The sequence below is a fragment of the Cajanus cajan genome, chromosome 5, assembly GCF_000230855.2.
Source record: "Cajanus cajan strain Asha chromosome 5, NIPB_CcT2T_4, whole genome shotgun sequence".
Classification (NCBI taxonomy): domain Eukaryota; kingdom Viridiplantae; phylum Streptophyta; class Magnoliopsida; order Fabales; family Fabaceae; genus Cajanus; species Cajanus cajan.
The window spans coordinates 14,330,914-14,357,237 of NC_138521.1; positions in this window are offsets into that span (position 1 = coordinate 14,330,914).

Sequence of the window (26,324 nt, forward strand, 5' to 3'; positions counted from 1 at the left end):
GGCTCCTCAGATGGATTCTCCTTTTACAAGAATTTGATTTAGAGATTGTGGACAGAAAGGGAGTAGAAAATGTAGTAGCTGATCATCTCTCTCGACTTCCACAAGACCAAGCAACAAAGGAGGAACTCCCTATTAATGACAGCTTCCCAGACGAAAAGCTTTTAGCAGTTGTTGTGAAAAACAGTCCCTGGTATGCAGATTATGTGAATTACTTAGCATGTGGAGTCCTTCCTGAAGACTTTAATTATCAACAAAAGAAGAAATTCTTTAGTGACCTTAACAGCTTTATTTGGGATGAACCTTACCTATATAAGAGGTGTAGAGATGGTATCAACAGAAGGTGTATCTCAGAAGAAGCAGCTCCTCACATCATTCACTCATGTCATTCTTCCGCATATGGAGGGCATGCTAGTACGTCAAAAACTGCAGCTAAAATTCTACAATCTGGTTTTTACTGGCCAAACTTATTTAAGGATACTTGGAAGATGGTAAATTCTTGTGACCAATGCCAAAGATCAGGGAATATATCCAGGAAACATGAAATGCCATTAAATGGGATTTTAGAAGTAGAAATTTTTTATGTATGGGGAGTAGATTACATGGGACCATTCCCAAGTTCTAAAGGTTACAAGTTCATATTAGTTGCAGTTGATTATGTGTCCAAGTGGGTAGAAGCGATTCCCGCTCAAACGAGTGATTCAAATACTGTCATTAAACTCTTCAAAAGAATTATATTTCCAAGATTTGGGGTCCCAAGAGCTGTGATCAGTGATGGAGGCTCACATTTTATTGAAAGAAAGTTTGAATCTCTCTTAAAAAAGTATGGAGTCACTCACAAGGTTGGTACACCTTATCACCCTCAAACAAGTGGATAGGTAGAAATATCCAACAGAGAAATCAAAAAGATTCTTGAGAAGACTGTATCTACAACAAGAAAGGACTGGTCTTTAAGATTAGATGAAGCTCTTTGGGCCTACAGGACTGCTTACAAAACACCTATTGGCATGTCTCCATTTAGGCTGATTTATGGCAAATCTTGCCATCTTCCTGTAGAGCTAGAACACAAGGCTTTGTGGGCAATAAAATACTTCAACTATGACCTAAAGGATGCTGGAGAAAAAAGGAAATTGGAACTCAATGAGCTTGATGAAATCAGATTAGACTCATATGAAAATGCTAAGATTTATAAAGAAAGAACAAAGAGGTGGCATGACAAGCATATACATAGAAGAGAATTCAAGCAAGGGGACTCGGTGCTATTATTTAATTCCAGACTCAGATTGTTTCCTGGAAAATTGAAGTCAAGATGGTCAGGGCCTTTTACAGTTCAAAAAGTATATCCCTATGGAGCTGTAGAAATCAGAAACGATAAAGGCGACATATTCAAGGTCAATGCACAGAGATTGAAGTTATATTTCCATGGGGAACACTTAGAAAAATTATACTCTATGGTTCTTCAGGAACCTACTCAAGCATCATGAAAAAAAAAAATAATAAAAAAAAATAAAAAATAAATAAAAAATAAATAAAAAATAAATAAAAAATAAAAATAAAAAAAATAAAAAAAATAAAAAAAATAAAAAAAATAAAATAATAATAATAATAATAATAATAAAATAATAAAATAAAATTTCAGAGTTCCAGAGAGAATCACGACCGTGATTCTAAATCACGGGCGTGATCTTCTCTGGAAAATTTTTGGAAAACCCCAGAGAGAATCACGACCGTGATTATAAATCACGGGCGTGATCTCCTCTGTTTGAATTTTTGAAAACTCACAAAGAGAATCACGGCCGTGATTTCCAATCACGCCCGTGATTCCCTGCTGACGCTCAACAGATACAACCCGTGATTTTTGAAATTCCCCTTTCCCTTATATATTTTTCCCCCTCCTTTTACATTCTCACTTCTCTCAAACTTACGAACTCTGCCCATTCTCTCTTTTCTTCTCTCCCAAACCCTAGCTTCTCACTTCTTCTTCCTCTTCTTCCCTCTTCCCCCCACATTCACTCCTTCCGTTCATCCATGGCTCCCAAGCGCACCCGTACCGTTGGTTCGTCCTCCACCGCTTCCGATACCCACAGTTACGAGGAAGAAGCAAGTGAAATTCCGCACCTTCCTCCGAGGTTCTATCGGAACGATGAACAGCGTGAGCGGAACGAGGTATTACACTTCCGCACTATCCATCCTACCAGGTATCTCGACTTCCCATTTATTCGTAAGTTGGGTTTACGTGCTGATATCAATTTCATGTTAACTAACATTGGGTGGACAACCTTTGCTACCATGCATAATGATGTTGTTTATCCTCGACTAGTTCTTGAGTTCTTGAGCTCTCTCCACACGGAAATATTATCTGGGCCAAATTGTTCTGAAGGTTTGATTTCTTTCCGTATGTTTAACCAAGAACACGAATTAACCCTGGCTCAGTTCAATAATATTTTTGGATTTCCCACTGGAGGGAGCACGAGAACCCCAAGTTCTTTCAACCCTGGTTCTTTTTGGTATAGTTTGACAGGTACAAGTAATTGGGTCGCTGGAAAATGTAATTCCTCTGCTTTCCGCCATCCCGCCATCCGTATTATGCACCGCTTTATTGCCTCTACTGTTTTGGCCCGAGGTGATTCTGAAGGAAAGGTTCGTTTGAGCGACCTTTTACTTTTATGGGCTATGATGGAAAACAGAGAGGAGCCTATTGATTCTGGCAGTCATTTGGCACGACAGTTCCAGAGTATTTCCAATACCAGCCACGGTGCGATTGTGAATGGCGGCCTCATTACCACTATAGCCAAACACCTTGGCTATCACGCTTGGCTGGACCAGTTAGAACCACTCCCTGGAAGCCGTACTATTAATTTTGCTACCTGCTCTTCTATGAACTGCATTGCGAAAGATGAAGATGATAAATACTACTTTGTAGTAACCCAGTCGGGAGTGCACCACCAGTTACCAAATCCAACATACACCGTGAAGAACCGGGCTACACGGCAGTTTCCACTGGAGCCATTAGAGGACCTACCTCCAGCAGCTGAGGAAGCGGCTCCTGTAGATGAGGAAGCAGCTCTTGAACAACCCCCTCTACATCCTGGACCTGAGGTGGACAATGCTGCTATCCTAGCAGCTATTCAATCAATGGATAACCAGCTGAAACAAATGGATGAACGCCAGCAGCATTATAATTACATGGTTGATCAAATGTATCAATGGCACATTCAACGGTATCCAGATGATTTTCCACCACAGTGAGATCTTTCTTATTCCTTATTTTACTCTGATGCTTAGGGACAAGCATTCCTTTCTGTTGTGGGTTGGTTGCATATTCATGCATTTTATAATTTTGTCAAAATAATCTATCATGCATTCATTAGCTCTTTGCTTCGGGACAAGCAAATCTTTAAGTTTGGGGTTAGGAGGATGTACGCATTTCATTCATTCATGCAAAAAAAATAAAAAAATAAAAAAATAAAAAAATAAAAAAAAAATAAAAAAAAATCATGCATATATACATATTCAGTTAATCCCAGCTTGAATTTGTGTTTGAAAAGTAAATATTTTTAATGAAATTGTTCGTCTTTGAAAACACTGAATGTGATGAATTGAATCTTGAAGTCTCAGAACAAAAGGTTGAAAAATTAGCTGGTTTTGTGGCTAGCACTTGGTTCTTAGTATTGAGGCTTGAAATGATCGAGAATTATAAAAATAGTCTCTTGAAGATAAATTCTTTTTAATTCGTGCTTAAAAGCTTTTGGGGGGTAAAAAAAAAAAAAAAAAAAAAAAAATCACCTAGCACCCCTTTGAGGTCATAGGTTAGAGGGAGAATATTCTTAACCTTAGAAAACTAAGGGAACTAATTAGCTACTGGGGAATTGTTTAGTAAAATAGCTAGCCCCCCTTTGAGGCTACGTGTTCTTGAAATTATCATCCTCTCTACACTGATTGGCTACTGGGGAAATGTTTTAGGTGAGACAAAAACAAAAATAAAAATATTACCCCTATTTGTGTCACAAGCATTGAAAAATTATTTCTGTTAAATTATCTTCGTTCGACTAATGAGCTTTACAAGATTTGACATCATGAAACTCTTAGAAACTAAGAGTTGGCGCTAGTAATGAAAGATTAAGATTCTAATTGGACCTTGTGAGACTAAGAGTGAAGATTTTAAATGCTCAGTTAATTCTTGATGAATTTTTTTTTTTCAAAGTGCTAATTATTGTTTGAGGACAAACAAAAGTTCAAGTTTGGGGTTATTTGATGTTGTGAATTTTACTCGTATTTTAGCACTTTAATTCACAAGAATTCATAGCATAATCATGCATATCTTTCATGTTTTTAATAAATTTTTATATCATTTTCCTATTTTATGCTTTTCTTGGTATGTGTTGTGTTTTCTCTGAGCAGGATCAAGATTTAAGAATTAAAGAGGAAATGCTGAGCTACAGGGAAAATCACGGTCGTGATTCTAAATCACGCCCGTGATTCACCAGAGAAAATCACGGCCGTGACTCCCAATCACACCCGTGAACGCCACTGACCCTTCATAGATGTGCTCCAGAGAAGATCACGGTCGTGATTCTCAGTCACGGCCGTGATTCACTTCGCGTCCCAGCTTTTTAAGTTTTATGTTTTATTTTTTATTTTATCTTTGTAATTTTTTATCTTGGTAGTTTTACCTTTTTACCCTTTTAGGTTATAAATTAGATGAGGTTAGCCTAGAACGGGGATTTTTGTTTCGGAGACAGTTTTTTTTAGTTTTTGACACTTGGAGAAGGTTGGGCGCCTGTGCCATCGACTCTAAGGTTTGCTTTTCTTTTATTCTTTTTTTTTCTTGGAGAACTACTATGAACTCCTGTGAGTAGTTTCCCTTTTTCTGGGATCAGGGCTTAGCCTCTGACAACCTCTTTATTAATGCATTATTCAGTTTCTTAATTTTATTCCAATTCTTGATCTGTTCTTTTATATTTTATATATGAACTTTAATATTATTGTTTTCATAATAACATTAATTAAGGATGAACTGAGAGGAGAACTTGATTATAATTATGATAAACAATTAATCTTAATTTTCACAATCATAGATAATTAGGGATGAACTGAGAGGAGAACCTAATTATCGGAACCTAAAGGAACAGACTTGAGTGTTAAATCACGAGAGTTGATTTAAGCTTTCGAGGAGCAATAGATTAACAAAGATCTTAATGGGTTTAATTGAACGTAATTACCACGAGAGTAGAGATTAATTTTAATTAAACACGTCCTCGTAGCCTGAGAAGGTGCAAGGATTAAATTAGGTTAAGACTACCTTCAAGATGGAATAGAATTAATTAATGAAAATAATAATTCAATAATGTTGGAACTCTTTGTGCGAACCCTAGATTCCCAGAAATCTCCTTATCTTATCTTAAAGTTTTATCTTATTCATTAATTGCATTACTATCTCTTTTACCATCGAATCTGATCTTATCATCTCAAAACAAAAATTCCATCTTTTTTAAAATTCAAATTAAAATACTAGTAATTCTAGGTCAAACACGTAGTCCCTGTGATTCGATATTTATTACTTGACGACAACCGTACACTTGCGGTTTTCCATACATCAGCAAGTTGAAAGAATACTTGGGGAACCAGAATTGTTTTAAGAATACTAGAGCTGACGAGTGAAGTTGGCGAACCAGGAGTGGTTGATAATACTTGGGGAACCAGAAGTGATTTAAGAATACTAGCGCTGACGAGTGAAGTTGGCAAACCAGAAGTGATTGATAATACTTGTAATCCATTGTGATTAGTGGAACCCTTCGGTTGAAGGAGACTGGACGTAGCTCAGGTCAAGCGAACCAGTATAAAACTCTTTGCACTTCTTATCTATTTCTCAGGCACAATTTTGTTTAGCTAATATATCATATTAAAAATTTTGTCCACTGCTTATTTTTCACTACAACTATCTTCAAACGGAAAATACACTTGCTTAACTTATTTTAAGAAACATTTTCCTTGTGCAGGCGATAAACTCTCAAACGCAAAATCTTTTGTTAAGCTAACCTTGTACAGTTTTTAAGTGTTCAAAATAATATTTTTATTAGACGAAGAAGAGTCTTTTTGCAAAAATGGTTTTAAAATTCCTTCGTTCACACACACATTCAACCCCCTTTCTGTGTGTTTTTCCGCTAACTTCACTTTGATGATGATGCTTGGATTTGGCATCCCGCAACACAGCTTTATCCTTGTCATATGGGGAAAGCCTTTGGCGTCTTATTAGTTAACTATTTCAGCGTTCCTTGCCCTTTATCCACTCAGATCATAACTGGTTTAAGCATTAAGTTTTTCCTGCTCTAGAGTGTGGGTTCCATTACCAACGATTTACTTTCCATTACTTTTGACTAACGCACATTGGTTAATTTCGCTTTTTGTTCTTATTTATTCTTTTACAAGGAAGGATATGTTCTAAATGAATGTAATGCAGAATGCAAAAAAAGTTAAGAATCGATAAATATCAGTCTCATTGATTTTTTTATCGAAAAATGCTTAAATAGATTTTGACAATATCAAGCGAGAATCTAAAGAAGTTTTTAAGTGCTTGATGTTTGTGTGAAACACGTCTTATTAATGCCTAAGTCTAACTATTTTCTTTTTTTTTTGTATCAAAACTTTCGTCTTAATAGACTCATAATTTGCCCCAAAAATTTTATCAATAAGACATTTTTGTCGTAGTGGGCCTTTTGCAAATAGTGCATATTAGATTCGAAAAAGGCTTGTTTCAACAGACATATCAAAGTAAGGGCCCAATAATAGGATTTTTTTATTGATTTGGGTCTTTCTTTAGAGCGTAGATATTGTCATACATTAGAGCATTCCCTTTTCTTAACTTGCTATACATGTTGCTACCTAATTCTTTCTTAACTAATAAAATAAAATGAATAGGAATTAATGAGCTAATCTAGAATGCATGTCATTTTTTTTTTGCCTAAACTTTATTATGTTTCCATAATCTAAGAGGAGATGATGCATGGTAAAGATAAGGATTTATTTTATTCATTTTCTTTAAAATAAGAAGCTACCTATATGATGTTAATGGAATAATGACCTAAAAATGTACAAAGGGGCATAAATTTCTTCTTCTTTTTTTTTATTATTCCTTTGTTATCATTTGCTTATTTTAAAATTCCAATCCACTCTTATTGAAACAAATAATTTAAACAAACAAATGCACATACATGCTCAATCAACATACACCCACGAACGCTCGTGTTTAAATCCATGGTCTAAGGTCCCTGTCAAAGAAAGTGCTTTGTATAGGACGATTCTAAGTATTCTCACTAATTTTTAAGGGCACCCAAGGTGCCCTCATTATAGGGACCTTGTACCTCTCTCTTCGTCACCTGGCAGACTCTAGGGTCTGACGTAGTATTTCAAGCTAGAGTAATCATTTATCACCTTGAGTGTGATTTTCGACAAGGCTCACAGGCTTTAAGGCCATTCTTGGGCCATTCGTATGTCAACCACTCCCTATGTTACATGCTCATGCCCCCGGGTGTAGAGGGAACTATTGTCTGCAAGGTTTTGTTTACAGTTGTTTATTTCAAACAGGTGTGTTGGAGATTGTTGAAATGATGGAGATCATTAAGATGACAAGAAGACTCCTCAAGAAACATGATTAAAGTGTTTTACCAAAGAAACTTTTTGAAATTTCAAGAAGTGCAAAGATAGGACATGAATTCTTGAAAGAAGAAATTCAAGAACTAGACTCAAGAGTAAAAGATCAACATCTTCACAGAACAAGGTGATATTACTCTGATCTTTGAATCTGTATTTTTGTTTTTACTGTTGTATCTCTTAAGATAGAGTATCTCAATAAGAGATGGTGAAATCTTGAGAAGGGTTTCTCAAGTAATTTCTGTGGGATACAAAAATTTTGATTGTATTCAATCTTGGGGTGTCAAGATTGATGCTTGTTTGATATTCTTGTAATATTGTGTGTGCAAGGTGTTTGTAAACAATATTATAGTGAATGATCTTTGATTTGGTGGGGTGCTAAATCAAGGAAAACTGGATGTAGGCTAAGTGAGTGGCTGAACCAATATACATTTTTGTGTTCTTCATCTTTTAACCCTTATCTTTAAAGAATCTTGTTGAATTCTTGTTTTTAAAGATTTGGAAAAATGAAATTTCAATTACAGTACAAACTCTAATCTTTATTCCTGTAATTGAATCTGATTAAAAGGAAGGTAATATAAAATCAACCTTGATTAAAAGTGATTGATTCACTGCTCATACTTTGAAATTCTGCTATGTCAGTAATAAACCTTGTAACCTACTGTTGTTTGTTACTCAAATTGCACAAAGGTTGTATTTTAGTTTTCTTGATTGGTTGATTTTCAAGAATTGTAAAAAAGAAAGCGATCTTAGGATAGAATCCATTCAACCCCTCTTTCTAGATTATAGTACATTGGGACCAACACAGTGCAGAATTTAAACAAACATATAGATAAGATAAAATATTTGCCAATAAAATATCTACAAACTGAGTAAAATCAAATATTTACAAATAGGATTAAATCAAATATTTACAAAATAAAATATTTACAAATAAAATCAAATCAAACAAGATAAAATAAAATATTTGCAAATAAAATAAAATCAAACAGAATAAAATAAAATATTTGCAAATAAAATATTTATAAACAAAATTAAATAAAATATTTGCAAATAAAATATGATCCCTATTTACGTACAAAATAAAAGGGGTAAACATTTTGAATTACTATTTTTATTTTGTTAGATTCATCATTTAATGGGCTTGACTCACTCATGTCGTCCCTAGTATAGTCATCATCTGTCGGAACCCGAAAAATTTCGATTCTACTCACAGACGGTTTAGACTTTAAATTTGAAAATCTCATTAATTAGGGAATGTTTGGATACTAGACTAATCCCTAACTAATAATTTTGAAAATGAGTTCATGGAGTCATCACCAATGTTTTACTCAAAATATCAGAAAAAGAAAAGATTTTCTAAAATTGCAATAATGGCCTTCATAGCCAGAATTGGGTTTGGGAGTTGGTTATGCATAGGGAAGGTGTTAGGCACCCTACGACGCCATAATTCAGTATCCTATGACGATTTTAGTATAATAATAAACAATAATTTAAATGTTTACCCTTTTTATTAATAAACTATTTACATTTGAATTTAGAGTTACAGGACCTCACCTAAGATGTCTAAATGGTTGTCTTTATTGATTAACAATGTGATATTACAAGAATAATATATTAAAGGAAGGATTTTTATAAAATACCTCTTGATCGAGCTTTATTGGATCTTTCAATGGAAGAAGTTAGGGGTCTTTTGGCAGCCTTTCGCACTACAATTAACTCACAAAACTCAAGAAATACAAGAAAAAGAAAGAAAAGAATTCTAGATTTTAGAGGGACTATTCAGAGACTAAATTTTCGGCCTAGAACATTGTGCATGAGCCTACTATTTATAGGCACGAAAATCCACTAAAATGGGTTGCTTTGAATTCGAAACGGCCGTTCTGGATTTTTTTGATACGTCTAAAATTTGAACTTGGAACAGCCCGTTCTTAGAGCAAAGCAGCCCGTTCCATATTTGAATTTTCCATGTAAAAGACTAAGCCAGAATGGGCCATTCTGACCTAGGGTTACATGCATTTTTCTAAGCTTGGAACGGCCCATTCCGGTTTGGGAACAGCCTGTTCCAGGCTACTAATTATGGCATTTTGTGTTTTGGATATTTGGATCTATAGATGTCATGTTAGCCTACTCTAGTATTGTTTTCAGGCCTTCGAGAACTTCTTCTTCATGCTGAAAGTCCATTTCTCTATTTTTGTGCCCCTGAACAAAATTAGGTGTCTATAGTTCCTAACGTTGGAACTATCATTCCGTGCCTCATAACAACATTATAGTAGGTTAACTGGAATACGCATTCTGGGTAGCAAATTTACTTTGAGAAATTATGTTGGGAACAATTGATTCAAGGGTAGGGACGGTCGTTCTGGGGCCAAATTAGGTTTTTGGCTCTTTTTCATGCAAAAACGTCTTTTAGGCTCCCCAGGCTCCGTCTTAGCCCGCTTCCATGCCTTCCTCGGTCCTCCAGGGCCGCTCTTCTTGCTTTAGAAGTCTCCTGACACTTGTAGAAAAAGCCTGGGAAAAACCTGGTGTCTACGCATATTAGTTTCAAGATACAACAATATCAACCCATAATCATAAATTCAATTATTATAGTAAAATTTAAAGGTAGATAAATTAATGGGACATAAATTATATATATATATATATATATATATATATATGTGTGTGTGTGTGTGTGTGTGTGTGTGTGTATTAACCTATTTAATTCATTTCATTAACAATCTATTTAACAATACAAGTAAGAATACAATCATAGTTTCTAAGGCCAATGTGAAATTCAGCTACCTTAGCTAAATTATGGGAAACCGAACTAGCTTGCCTATACACAAAATTGACCTAATAGATTTTTAAATCAAGTAACAATGTTCTAAAATTATTTATGATGCTCTTGAACCCCACAATATCCAAGAAGTAATTACTAATTTTATGCACCACCCTATTACAATCCAATTCAAGCATGACCTTTTCTAACTCCTGATCATTCACCCTAATGGAGGACCATCCTTGAAGACACATGTGGGCCCCATCACTAGGTACATGGCTAGGAGAGTGGAAGAGGAAGAGGGAGCTCACACACCAAGGAACACCCTCCTCATGATCATAGAGTACTAAATACTCTCCTAAGCCTCATTAGCATAGGGTTATTTTATTTTCCAAATTTACCCTTGTATTTTGGGGTGTTTAGGACTTAGATTTTATTTTCTTTGTATTTCCTATTTTGCCCTTATATTTTGGGGCACTTAGAAATTAGGGCTTTATTTCCTAGGTGATGTGAGTGTTTGGGCGTGACAAAAATGGGTCTTTTGGGCTAAGAAAAGCATTGGCCCAAGTGGAAGGGCACCTAGGTTGCATTCTCCTATCATGCACCTAGATGTAGCCCAGATTAACCCAAAAAGATCCCATTTTTAGGGTAAATGGGGCGGCACCTAATAGGGTTCATTTGGTTGTCATTTGGCATGCATTTCCTTCCCATTTAGGGAAGGAATGATCATCCAATGATGACCTAGCCGCCACCCTCCCTAGGATTTTGTGATGTCACTCCACACTTATAAATACCCTAGGCACCACTCCTTATAAATACTTTGGATATTGAATATAGAGTGAGCCTTTGTACCTTTATATCATCCTTAGTCTCCCTTGGCTAAATTCGGCCACCACCATTCCTATCTCCTCCCTTGAGAGTAAACCCTAGAAGTGGCCTTCATCACCCATGGAGTGACCCAAACCTAGAGTATCCCTCTCAAACCTTTCATCAAACACTTCACCCACACTCTCCATTTCCGCCCAAGTTCCCATCAAAGATGCCCTTGAGGGGCTATGATCCAAGGAGTCTAAGGTGTCCATTGCTTTGATCATCATCTCTTCATCTATGCAAACAAGGATGCCATCACACCCATTACAAGGCCTTATAAGGGGCCCAAGGTTCACCAACATAAGGCTCCATTAACGTGGCAATATTGCATGACCTAGCCTTCGCAAATGCATTAGCATGATCACAGAGATGCAACTCTATGCCTATGTTGCCTTTATTAGCAAAAATATTTGCATCCACATTGCACTTTAATCTTTCATTTGTAGGAGGACTCCATTCTCTCTACATGAGCCGTTTGAACATAGGGGGAGGCCCTCATCCTCCTTCCATGTCTTCATCCATGAGGCTAATGTATCTTTTGTTCTAAACAAAGTCTCATTTCTACATCGGGCTACATCTTTACATAGGTTTTTGTTCCTCTCAAACTAGATACTCCAAAGAATCATAGAAATTTTAGTTGCATGTCTTGGACTCCACCTTCCCAAGGCTTAAAGAACCAACTTTTACAAGTTGTCTGCTTTATTCATAAGCTTATCTAGCTTCTTGTCCATCGAACTATCACTCCAACATTGCTTGGTTGAGCTACAAACAGACAATAGGTTCCAAGCATTTTTTATGTGATTTTCACATAGAACATAAAGGATTGGGCATTGAACCCTCCTGGTCTAGAGATTTATTTTTGTGGGAAGGTAATCCCAACAAATATGCCACAGAAAGGATCTTACTTTGGCAAAGACATCATTAAATTTAAAAAAAGGCATATAGCACTATATGTATTCACTACAAGAAATATTACATAAAAGGACATACAAAAAATGTCATTATAAATACAATATATGTAGGTATAATCTTATCCTAGGAAACAAATTATCTAAAATAACATATGAAATGATAAACCATAGTAGGTGATCATAACAACTTTTTGCTGTGTATTTTTTATACTCAATAGTACAGAAATAAATTAGTAACAAAAGACTTTTGCTAAAGGCTTGTAATAAGACATCTTAATATTTAAGAAATTAGTTTAAATGCAACTATGTTGTTTAGCTTTAAGCAACCAATCAATTTATAGCATATTTTTTAAATAGAAAGCCAATTTTAAAAACTTAAATATTTATATATATCATTAAAAATAACTATGAAAGTAGTTTCTAATGGAGGACCATCCATGAAGACCATAGGACCTTTGACAAGGTCTATGGTAAGGAGGCTAGCTAGAAGAAGCTACTAGAGAAATAATGTAATTCATGAGCATAGAGTATGTGTTCTCTTAGTTGCTTAGCCTCCTATTGTATATATTGTATATGAGTTTTTTTACCATGTATTTTGGGTCAAGTAGTATAAGAATTTTTGTCCTTGTATATTTTTTCCTTTAAGGGTGTAATTAGTAGTTTAGGAAAGGTGTGACTAGCTTAAAGCCATAGACTTATTTGGGCTTGGATGGCCCAAACATTTTTCTAGCCCACTAGGGTTGGACATACACTTGCATAAGCAAGTGGTTGGGACATCTAAACCTAGTCAAAAAAAGTCATCCAAGTTGTTAAATAAGTCACATGACTTTGATAGTGACATATCAACAAACTTGTAAAAGTAATCATTAGGTTAGGTAGTTGGAGTTAACTTAAGCTAACCTAAGTTACTTCTTAAGCTAACCTAAGTTACTTCTAAACTAGGATTAGCTTAGCTTGTTCCATAAATTTCTAGAAGGATAACTAGGGTTGGTTAGCTTAAGTACAAGATATCTAACTATGGTTACACTTGACCATGGTTATTCTAACTTGCACCATAAGCCAACCAAACTAGTATATGTAGAATAGCTTGTAATGGCCAAAATTTTCACTTTGAGTTTTAATGAATTGGATGAATTTTCTCTAATACTCTCTCTCAAGTCTTATTTCTCTCCTTGAAACTTGCTCTATTTCTCTTATGCTCTCTTGAGTGTGGTGAGATTTGGAGGGACTTATCACTCTTTTGAGTGTGGCATCGCCATGGGGGTTCTCTACCCTTCCACGTGTGCTTGAAGAAGGCTTCTAACACCTTTGGAAGCCTTTGGAAAAGCTAGGAGGAGACCAAGAAGGAAAAGACCCATTCAAGGAACTTGGAGGAGGAACTACATCAATCTAGTCTCTCTAAAGGGTTTTCCATCAATTTCTAAAATGGTAAAATTTGTATTTATCAAAATATACAACAATTATGAAAATCCATACACACTTGTATGTTCCTAGAGACTTTCTAGTGTGACACTTATATAAAATTGAAATTTTAAAGTTCATAACCTTATCAAAATAACTAAATATTTTTACTAGTGTTTAGTACATTAATTGGTTTACAGAGAGTCAAAAACTATAATTTAACTCATTCTATATAATTTATAGTAATTTTTTGAATATAGTATTCGTACATACCTAGAATTTTGTTAAATTTCATATTCATCTCCTAGAAAGTGAGTTTTTGAAAAATAGTAAATCAAGCCTATAAATAATGAAATTTACATGGATGGTGCATTAAATGCATTTCACCAAATTATCACTTCTTATCTGATTAAGGAGACTACTTATCATCTTTAAGGTACTAAATGGAAGGAGTTGTTGTGTGTGTCAGTTAAAAAATACTTGTTGTTCTTAGACTTTTCATACTTCAAGATATTTATTTGTCTTTTCTTTGACAAAAAGCATGTCTTAAATACTTTTTGAAATACACATAACAAAAAAGTTTTTTATTCCTTTCGATCTATTAAGGAATAACGTAGACAAAGATGATTTGGTTATTGACATCATAAATGATATATATTAAATGTATTTGTCTTACATAGACGAAGTGGTTCATTTGAGAGACTGCACATCATCAAAACCAAATGTCTATTCTATTTTGTCTTATAGTATGATTTGTAAAAAAAAAATCTTATAAAAAGTCTAAGTTTGTTAGCATTACAATTGATACCCTAAGGGATCCAAGATCATCTTTTAATCTAACATTAAGGTTAGGCTTACACTATTTTTCATACATATCAGAATTAGGTGCTCAAGACCTGTTAAATTTGATCACATTACTAGTGGATTTAAGTATCATCAAATGGATTACAATATATATTAGCCCATTCTTAACAAAATAAAACACAATTGATTGTAACCCACATGAATTTATAGGAAATTCTAACAATCCACAGTAGCTTTCATCTATTTTATAGTTAGTGAGTCTTTGTTAAACTTTTCTTTCACCTCTAAAGCTTCTAATGACTCATTCAAGAGAGCTAGGCCTCAACATGCTAAGTACAAAAAATTGAAGAACAAAGGTAGAGCACCAAACCAAGTTTACCGAAATAAGAAAGAGAGAGAAAAGTGACATCATTAGAACTTACACATTTTGTGAGTCTCACCTCTCATTTAATAAGTCTCTTTTGATTTTAGCGTAAAACCTACTAAATTTCTAATTTTCAACCTATAAAAGAGTATAAGCGAGAAAGTATTAAATTAAGTGTCACAGTCATTCCTCACGTGGTCAAAAAGGATCAAAACAAAGTGTTGTAACCCATTTTACTACCCCTAATTTGAGGGACTATAACAAAAAAATTTATATGAGGAGAGATCCACTTACTCTAAGAATAAGTATATTTGGACTTATTTTACTCAATAGCTCATACTGTGCATCAAATTTTAAAAATTTAGCCGTTAAATCAAAAAACATTTAATGCATAGGTCATGTTTGCAAATTATTTAAAAATTTGAAAATAATTTCATACTTTACTTTATTAATTCAAATTGACATATAATTATAAAAATATTTTATACATTGATTTGAATTAATGAAATAGGGTATCAAATAGTTTTCAAATTTTTTAAAAATTTATAAATTTGATCTATGCATTAAGAATTTTAAATTCAATGATTAAATCGTTGAAATTTGATGTAGAACATAAGTTATTAAGTGGAGTAAGTTTAGGTAGACTTACTCTTAGAGTAAGTGGATCATCCTATGTCTCTCTATCTATCTATCTATATATCTAATTTGGACACCAAACAAAATTTATTCTGTGTGAAGAGAATGAAAAACCTATCGAAAGCCAAAAGAAAAAGGCAAGAAATAAAAAGAAAGAAAGGGTAGTGAGATTGTTTTATTTTACTTGGGTGATTTGGTTCCATAACGTCTTTTTCCAAGTAGATCGAAGTTACATTTATTAAAGGAAAATGGGGAATAAAAGGATATATAAAGATACAAAAACTGCATAAGCTATTATTCTCCATGAGGAGTCAACTCAAAGGTGCAGTTGTCTAAGATCATGAGGGACCCCATATAGATTCGTTTGTATTTACAGTCTTTTTCGAAAGCAAAAATGAGGATTCGAAAAGAAAAAGGGAAAGTTTCCAAGGAAGTAGGCTTTGTCACCTTACACTTTGTGTCTCTTTTGGAGAATGTCTGCTGCGCTGGTTGCCTGCCTTACCAACAGGAGGGCGCTGTGCTGACCTTCAAATTTTCCCGACCCTACTGCTTCCCAATATCCACACAATGAAATTGAGCTTTCAAATTCAACACACTAAACAGCAAGCATTTGGGATGTCAATGCCCCACAAAGTGAAAAAATATACCCCAACATCTTTTTCATTGTTCTCTCTCTGTCTGTATCCAACTCTCCCTTTTGAGAATGGTTGGTACTGCTCCCTCTTGTCATTATTATACAAGACACTTTTAACTGCATGGAAAATATAAGTAATTATGTTAATTAATTTTATTATTTTTATAAAACAAAATCTTCTTGTAACAATTTTATTTTTTATTATTTATATTAAATTTTTATTGGATGGTGAAAGTATTATATCACATCAAAGTTTATATACTAATACCAATAAAATTGGTACTTTATTTTATGATAAATGTTGTCCTAGGTTATTTTACACATAATAAGAAAAATTAATAAATATAATGAAAATAAATAGTAATTTTATAAAATTATTACACAACAACTAATTTTTAAATAATATTATTTGGAATATAGATAGAAAATGAACTAATTAATTATATATTGAAAAGTTAAAATGACATTTATTTTAGAACTTAAGTTTTTTCTTTTAATACAATACTTATCATGTGATAGAGGGAATGAATATGACAATTGACAGAGTTTAAGAAGTGTGAGAAATAATTATTATTTCTCAAATTTTGGTCTTTTTATCAACAACAAAAAAAAATACATATTCTCAAAATTATAAACATTATTTCTAAACAAAAAATGCTAACGACACTCTAAATCACTATCTTACTAATATTATTTGGTTGAAAATTATAAGATATTCTATCACTAATTTACTAATATTATCCGGTTGAAAATCATAAATCTTGTAATTAAGTCTTCCTACTAAATTACGATAAACTTGTTAAATATGATGTGAGAGACTCACAAAAATATGTAATTTCTAATAAATTTTAATTAAATTAAAAAATTATTAGAGAAAGAGCATTAGAAAAAGTGTTTCTTAGCTTTACAAAATTTTAAACGTGAAGAAGTCAGCTTGCCTGGCATCCGTGAACCGAAAATTTTTTCTAAGATAGGACAGATACCGTTAGCATGGTTACAACTTACAATCACCAATGGACAATGCCAATTAGCTTTTGCCTTTTTAAAGAGAGACTTGTCAAGGTTGTCAAGGTTAGACGTTGCACTCTCATCATGCTACATTTCAAAATTAATTATAATATTTGTAAAAAATATAAATGCGATATATTGGCAAATATATGAAATATCTCTTGCTTCTATTATACACGAGTCCTTCTAAATATATGAGTAAAATTAATATCAAAAATATAATTAAAAATATTTGATAGAAGATTGATTTAATTGGTAAATGTTTATAAAAAGAATAAAAATTACATAATGTAAGAAACTTAATTTTAAAAAATATCAAAAACTGACTTAATTAATGAAAATTATTTTACAAATAATCATTTATATATAAATATCACATGTTAACACTTATGGAATCAAAATAAAAGGGGGGCACTGCAAGTGAGTTTGGCTGTTTGATATGTAAGAAATATAGGAAGTGGGAAATAAAAAGTGTGTCTTCCATCACCTTTTTATTTCGTGGTCGGATGAGATGAAATGAGGCAGAGCAAGATGAGTTTGCAAGTTGTGACGTCACAAACTATCACAACTATTTATTTATTTATTTATTTTTCATCAAATACTTGCAGTTTTTAAGGTGTCACAATAATTTTTAATATATTTTTTTAACAAATACGTACCATCGTTTTGAAACAACCACAAATATTTTAAAAAAAAATCACTTAGAAAAACACAATCAATTAAAATGTTTGTTACATAAATATTTTACTGTAATTATTAAAAAAGTTGGTTAAACTTTTATGTCGTATTTATCTTTTCTTTATTTTTCTCTTTTTATTTTTCTAAGATTAAACAATCAAATTTTTACTTTATTTTTACTTGTGTTTTTATATTTATATTTCTTCACTTTATATCTCAATTATTTCTTTTCTATCTAGCAAACGGACCCTAATTTTACTGTTGTTTGAAAAAACTTAGATATTGATTAAAGATATTAAGGAATGCAAGTTAAATAAATAATTAATTGAGAAGAGAAAAATTAACAAGTCGTTGGCTCAAGTAATACTAGACTCAATCTTTTAAAGAAAGGTCTCAAGTTTGAGTCTTGCATACGGAAATAACGTGATCGGAAGAGGAGTTCCCACTAAAGGTACCCAGTTAGGTTCTCCAATGAAATTAGTCATCAGCAAAGTCAATGGATACTTTGTATCAATGGCAAGGTTACTAAAAAAATTGAGGAGATGCCCAACTACCTTTAGGATCAATGATTGTTCCCACAAATTAACACAAAATTTTTTTAGCATAGTCATTACTACTCGGACACTTTCTTGAAAACATCTCATTAGGTTACCTATCCCTAAATCACTCCAAGTCAAACACGCTTAATTGTAAAGTTCTTAAGATGTGAGCTAATAAAAACTAGATGCATCTTGTTGGTATAAGTAGCATTAATTAATTATTTTAAGTCATCCTCAACTACACAGTTTCACACCTACACAAATCTCCAAATTTGTCTCATTGTGATGTGTCCAAGCTATTACACCTAAAGCTAATTAATTGTCAAATAAGTCCTTAAAAGTGTTAATTAACAATCATATTAATCTAAAATTTAAAAAGAAAAATGTGACTAAAGTGATAATATTGATATATATATATATATATAAAAGAACCAAAATGAAAATAATTAATTAGTCAAGTTTAAGAACTTATTTGACATGATCTTAATTTTAGAGACTAATGTGACAATGTTTCCACTTTGAGGGATCAAAATAACTATTTAAACAATATAAAACATAAAAAATTATATGTGTCTTAAGCATGCATTATCTTAATTCTTAATTCACATAAAGAATAAAATGATGTAGAATAAAGTAAATGTTTTTCAAACTTTTATTACATGGTTTGTTTAATTTATAATAGAATGAGATGAACTAGAATATGATAAATGACTTCCATTTTCACTTTATTTGTTTCGTCTTATATTTTTCTTATACAATTGAAAGGTATTGGGATGTAGAAGTGTTCACGACCCAACATGTCCCACTGACCTGACTAAGGATGGAAAATATACCTGTATCCGCGGGTAATACCCGAACCTGTCCCGACTTTGACAGGAAATATCCGGTTTGACCGGGTACAGGTACGGGTACGGGTAAAACTCGATATATTAAATCGGGTACGGGTATGGGTATGGGTATGTACTTACCCGCCCCGTACCCGTACTCGTCTCCATTCTCATTTTTAATTTAATACTTACTTTCAATTTAATTATATTAAAAAAATTTAATATTTTTTTATGTGTGATTATTTATTATAATATGAGATAAAGAAATAACCTAATTATAATTATAATATAATATAAAAAGTAATTTAAAAATATCATTTTTTTTACAAAAAATAAAAAATAAAAAATTTGACGAGTACGGGTACGGGTATACCCGATACCCGACGGGGACGGAGATGGGGATGAAAATCTATACCCAACAGGTATGGGGACGGGGATGGGTTTAACTCGCGAGGACAGGGACGAGTATCATGAAACCCGTACCCGACCCGCCCCGTTGCCATCCCTAGACCTGACTCTATGCAAAGAAAACTTTTATGGCTTTGGATTTTACGAATTAGACACAATGTACTTTAAAGATGGAGTCAGGTATTTTTTTTAGTCATCCCAATCAGGTTCCATGTCATAAATTTAATATTTTGTCTAACAATATATTATATTTATTTGATATTATTTATCTTGAAGTATATATATATGATAAAATATACCTCAGTGATAGTTATATACTTTATTAATTTTATAGTTTAAATACACAATGATAAAATTATTATTATATGTGTGTATTAATAAGTTAGACTAACATGGTCTTGTTTAGTATTTGTCAGTAGATTGATGTGGTCTTGTTTCGTATTTGTCGGGTCTTGATTAAGTCATATTCAAGTTTACTAATTAAACCTAACAAACTTTGTGTTATATGGACACAAGCAATTAAATTGATCCCAAGTCATCTTGTTGCCTCATGTTCAACTTTTTTTTTTTGTCAACAAGGTACCTAAGGTTTTTATGATTACTAAAAACCTCAAATCTCGAACTATACAAGTAATGACTTAACAACATAAATGCAAACACCACTACAACTAACTTTAGATCATGGGTAGGTAGTTTCTTTCATGCTCCTTAAGATGTCTAGATGCATAATGTGCTACTTGACATTTCTACATAAGCTCTCCACCTAAACTAATCATAGATGCATTACAAAACACTAGGAAACTCTAAAACTAGTGGGAATGTCAACCTGTTCTTAAGCCTCTAAACACCACTATCATACTTGACATCCCACACAAAAGTTTGACCCTTCCTAGTCAACTTAGTTATGTAACAACCCAGTAGGCCATACATTCGTAAAACATAGTCTAACATCTCAAGCAACACAACACAGCAAAATTTAAATCTTTTATCCTAGATTTATTGGGAAACGTAATACTTGGACATCATGTAGTACACAATATGTATATACTCAAGATCTTTATGATCAACTAGAACAAAATTTGTAAAACAGTCCCTAGTCATTAAATAGTAAAATAAAATCTCCTTTAGGGGGCTACAAATCCAAAATATACAAATAAATACATACATCCTAAAACAGCTATACAAGTTATCAAACCTAGTGAGACAAACACAACATTTTTATAACCTTCATAACCATTATTATGAAGTTGAGCCTGTAACACCCTACATTTTCATAATTAGATTAAAATATATTTTATTATAAAATTTAAAAGGTTGATGTCAGAGAGCATTTTAAGGTTGAAGTTGTATTTTATATATTTGTTTTGAGTAAATTATATGAGGATTATATTTTAATATAATATTTTAATGTTATCATTGTAACGACCCGCCATGGTCTCTACACTTAGTGGAATCGCACTACTACTAGTGAACTAAGAAAATATTAAGTTGGATAACTCATACATACAAATATAGATAAGAATAAAAATAACTAAATTTCTTAAATGCAAAATAAAACGCCATATATGTACAGTCATCCAAAAAATAATATTCCCTAGTGCCGGTCAAGCACGAACAAAATCGTTACCTAAAATGGTAACCATAACACGAGGATCAAACTCCCCGTCTCGCAGTGGTCACCTCAACTTCAAGCTAGCCCTGACCTCCTCCCATACCAAGTATGATCATCACAATTCCACCACATGGAAATAGAAGGGTAAGCTAGAATTCACAAATCAATCATACAAGTATAGAACAATAATCTATACTACACAATCATCCAACCATCAATCATATTCATAGAGTCACACCATACACTCTATCCAATACTACTCATGCATAAAATACAATGCACCAATCATGAAGTCAAATACCATACTTCATCATATTAATAATCATCCAATAAATGCATCTCATGACAGATATCAATGCATATCAATCATCTAATGCATCGTCACGCATACACCTAGGAGATCTCCGTAACAATAGAGTTGTATAAGTGACATTCCATCCTACCGAAACCACCCCAACCGTTTTCACGCCCAATGCGCCCGCTCGATCACAACTAAACAGGATATATAATCCTCACTCGGGTTTACTCGGATGATGTCACTTACACAATTGGAAGTCCAGATCCACCGTCATGTATAGCACAGCTGGGTACGGGCTTACCACGACCTTGGCATGCATTAACCAAGTCAATTGTGGAGTTCGCCCACCGACTATCCGCAAGGATCCACGCACCTTCCCAAGTACTTGGTTAAGGGAATAATCCTCGACCTCATACCCCGCTCCAACACTAGCTAAGGACTTAGAGGAGACTCACCCAACCCAGTGGCCTATCTGAGAACCACTCTCCCAAATCCAGTGGCCTCCCAAAGCACCACCCTCATATATCAGTGGCCTATCCAAGCACCACTCTCAAGAGACTCTATGTGAGCTCTTCCAGTTCGAAAATATTTTTCCTCTCCTCAAGTCCTAGGCTAGACTCATGCCATAAGGCATCACATGCAATCATGCATCATACATCATATATAGTCTACCCACCATAATGATCAACAATCATACACATGTCATAAGACATCACATGCAATAATGCATCATACATCATACATGGTCTACCACCATTATGATCAATAAACATACCATATGAACATATATACATGTCATATCATATTCAAACATTCATATATTTCATCACTATGCATACATATGAATCACACCTCACCATACATCATATATCATACATACATGATCCAAATCTTCAACTTTAAACATGCATAAGAATCAATTATTTATAAACATATTCACGCTCGGCGCAGCCTGAGCTCGCCCAGCCTAATCCCAACCTGAGAGTCCTAAGACTCATCCATGCCCAGCGCATTCAACTCACACTCGGTGTCCTTGAAACAGAGACTCCTAAGAGTATCCATGCCTGACGCAACCAAATCACGCCTGGCCCAACATCCAACTCGAGAGCCCTAAGCTCTTCCACGCCTGGCGCGCTCAACCTGCGCCTAGCCTAATTCCAGTCAGAGAGTTCAGAAACTCTCATCCAAACCAACAAATCCAGCCGCATGCAAACACAAAAACACAATGTCTAGGCTCCATACAACACAAAAACAAACTCAAATCTACGTGCACCCATCTGATGCATCAATTCCACCCAAAAACCCCATTTTTTCCAAAACCCCGAAAAATGAGCGAATTCTCCGATCCAGCCATGGATCCTCAACTTTCATGCATCAATTGAGTTTCTAAACTCACATGCAACTTAAATAACAAACATTCTAGCTTCCCTTACCTGAAGGTTGGCTCAGAATAGCCAACAACTGTGACGAAATAGAATTCCCTTTCAAAGCTCAACCCGGAACTTCAATCCTCCTAAAGCATGCTTTCTAATCTGAATTTCAAGAAAAGTCAGAAGGAGTTAGTGATCTAGAGGAGAAAAAGAGTCAAACAGAGAAATTTGGGAGAGAAAGGAGCTCACTGACCTAGAGACCTTCTCTCTAAAACTTCTCTCTAAAAACTCACATTTTCCTGAAGGCCCCCAACCCCTATTTATAGACTTTCGGATTGGCCAGAACGGCCCGTACCTGTAGACCCCTAAAATTGTCCGGGTCGGAAATAAAACTCGAAGACCCTCAAAGATCGAAGGAAAGTCAGCCAGAAGGACTCCTAGAAGACCATAGGATGGCTATCTGTAGATTTAGAGGTCTTAGAGTAGCTTAAAATAAGGAAGTGGAGGGAATGAAGCCCAATACGGCCGTACTAAACTTAATACGGCCGTATTGAAGCTTCAACACGGCCGCAGTGAACTCAATACGGCGTATTGAAGTTTCTGAAACTTCAATACGGCCGTACTGAAATCAATACGGCCGTATTGAAGCTTCAATACAGCCGCAGTGAACTCAATACGGGCGCATTGAAATTTCTGAATTTCAATACGGCCGTATTGAACTTCAATACGACCGTATTGAAGTTCAAAAATTTCAATACGGCCGTATTGATTCTGTAGACCGTATTGCGCCTATTCCCTATAAATATGACGTCAATTGGACGTCATTCCACACTTTGGAACATAGTTTCAACCCTCTCCTTGAGTATTCTGAGGTTTTTGAGCAGTGTTCTGCCCTAGAAATCACTCGGAGAGTTGATCCGACGAAGTTCTTGAGCCCCGAGCCATTTTGCTTGAGGATCGAACCTAGTCGAAGGGAAATCCTCCGGATTTCCGTAGTCAAAATTTTATAGGAAGGAGCGAGCGAGCTTGTAGAGCGAGGGAACGCCAAAAAGCTTCCCAGTTTTACGAAATATATAAAAGCACGCTTCAAAGGTTTCTTCTTCAAAATCCTTCCTTTTACTGCTTTCTGATTGTTGCATAGCATATCTAATTTATTCGCCATGTAGATATCTTGTTCATAATCGTTTAGAATAAATAGGGGTAATTTAGTAATCTTGTACTATTATTTTTAGAAATAATCTGTCATAGGGAACCCGAAAGGGGCGCTGTGGGGTGCTAACACCTTCCCCACGCGTAACCGACTCCCTTACCCAACTCTGGTTGTAATGGCCAAAGTTGATTTATAAAATCAATTGCCTTATCCCTTTTTCCAATGTTTTGAGTAAAACATTGGTGGCGACTCCACGAACCCTTCCTTTTTACGAAAACCACTAATCCATGGAGGGTCCCGCTTGGGATTAACATGGATTAGTGAGACATTTAATAAATAAATTGGATAAGATCGACAAGGTCTCAGTTTGAGAACAAGTCGTTCTAATAATCCAATACATTTTCAAAATCAAAATAAAAGTGAGCTCGACCGTCTTCGCGACCGCCGAGGCCCGTTTGGGCCGGTGGCGACAGATGGCGACTCCACTGGGGAAGCCTCGAGAGTCAATCCCATTTAGTGACAGATTATTTTAACAAATAATAGTTAAAATTACTTTATTACCCCTCACTTGTATGATAACATGTTTATCTATTTGGCTTTTAAATAACTGTTGTATGTTTAAATTTACGCAATTGTTTGAAATAAAAACTGCACACAAACCTTTGCACACAACAGTTCCCTCTATACCCGGGGGCATGAGTGATTAACCATAGGGAGTGGATGTTAGTACGGCCGGTTGTCGAATGGGTCTATAGGTGCCCGTAGACCGTTGTCGGAAAACATCACTCAAGGTGATAACCATGAACTTGAGTCCGACGGTGCGTTGGAGCTTTCCATCGACCTACGATGAGAGGAATTGGGTCCCTATAATGGGGGCACCTTGGGGGCCTTGGACTGGTGAGAACAGTTAGAACCTACCTTGAATATGCACCTTTCTGCAGGATACCCCTACCTCGTGATTCGCTCGTGACTGTTCGTGGATGAGTGAATTGTTTGTGTAAATGCTTATGTGCAATTGTTTGTGCATTAATAATAAACCTCGTGATAAGGTCTAAAGAATAATCCCCATGCATGAAAAAACCATGACATGAGAGGAAAGACCATGTGTGAAAATATAATAAAAGTGAGGAGCATGTACATCATTACCAATAAGACATCATGCATCCTCATAGACCATGCATTTTAGGTTCACCAATACCTCTTGACATGAGTAAAAGTGACCCATAATTATCGAGATTCTCCGTTGAGGAGAGACCATAAGTCAAGGAGGGTGGTAACACTCTGTTTTAAAAAGGCAGCGCCTTAAAAATGGAGGGTTATCAAGCTTACATCAAGAGCGTATTCATGAATAAACTAATTAGATTAAAAAATTCATTTTAGAAAGTGGCTGGTCATCTCTCTGTCCTCACACGCGCAAAGAAGATCAAGAAAATGGAAGCATTGGAGGAGCAAAACAAAAACTCACAACCGAGCTTTCACAACTTAAAGACCAAATGGCGCAAATGATGGAACTCATGCGTCATCACAACATCCATGGATCTCATCACAGTGATCATGGGTCCCATCATGAGGGAGAGGAGGAAGAGCATGAAAAAGATCATTCACACGCTGTACCCCTTGGGGCTGGAATTATGATTAAAGAGCCCGAAGTATCAAAGGAACAATTCCACGCCCTCGAGGATCGGCTAAGGGCTATGGAGGGGCATGATTTTGACATCAAGGATGCCGCCAACATGTGTTTAGTGAGGGACATCCAATTCCCTCCTAAATTTAAAGTGCCGGATTTCCCAAAGTACGTGGGATCGACTTGCCCCAAAAGTCATCTCACCATGTACTGTCGCAAGATGGCCGCATATGCCACAAATGAAAAGCTCTTGATCCACTGCTTTCAAGAGAGCTTAGCTGAAACTGCACTCAACTGGTATATGCAGCTAGATGGAAATCTAGTACATACATGGAGGCAGTTGGCCGACGCCTTTCTCAAGCGCTATAAATACAACATCGACCTAACACCCGATAGGTCTGATCTTCAAGCCTTGAGTAAAAAGAACGATGAATCCTTCAAGGCGTACGCCCAACGTTGGAGGGAGTTGGCGGAACAGATAGAGCCCCCGCTGTCGGATAAGGAGACGGTGTCCTTATTCATCAACTCGTTGACTGGTCCCTATTACGATAAAATGATAGGGAACACAACGACACTCTTCTCGGACATCATCACCATTGGAGAAAGGGTGGAACAAGGACTTAAAAGTGGGAAGCTGGCTAAGCCTTCCCAACCATATGAAGCTAAGAAGGCCTTCGGGAAGAAGAAAGAAGGAGGAGTCAACGCTGTAACCATTTCTCCATCTTCTTCCGCTTCGAAGTCAAGCAAATCGCAAAACAACTCTGTGAAGAAGTTTGATAAAC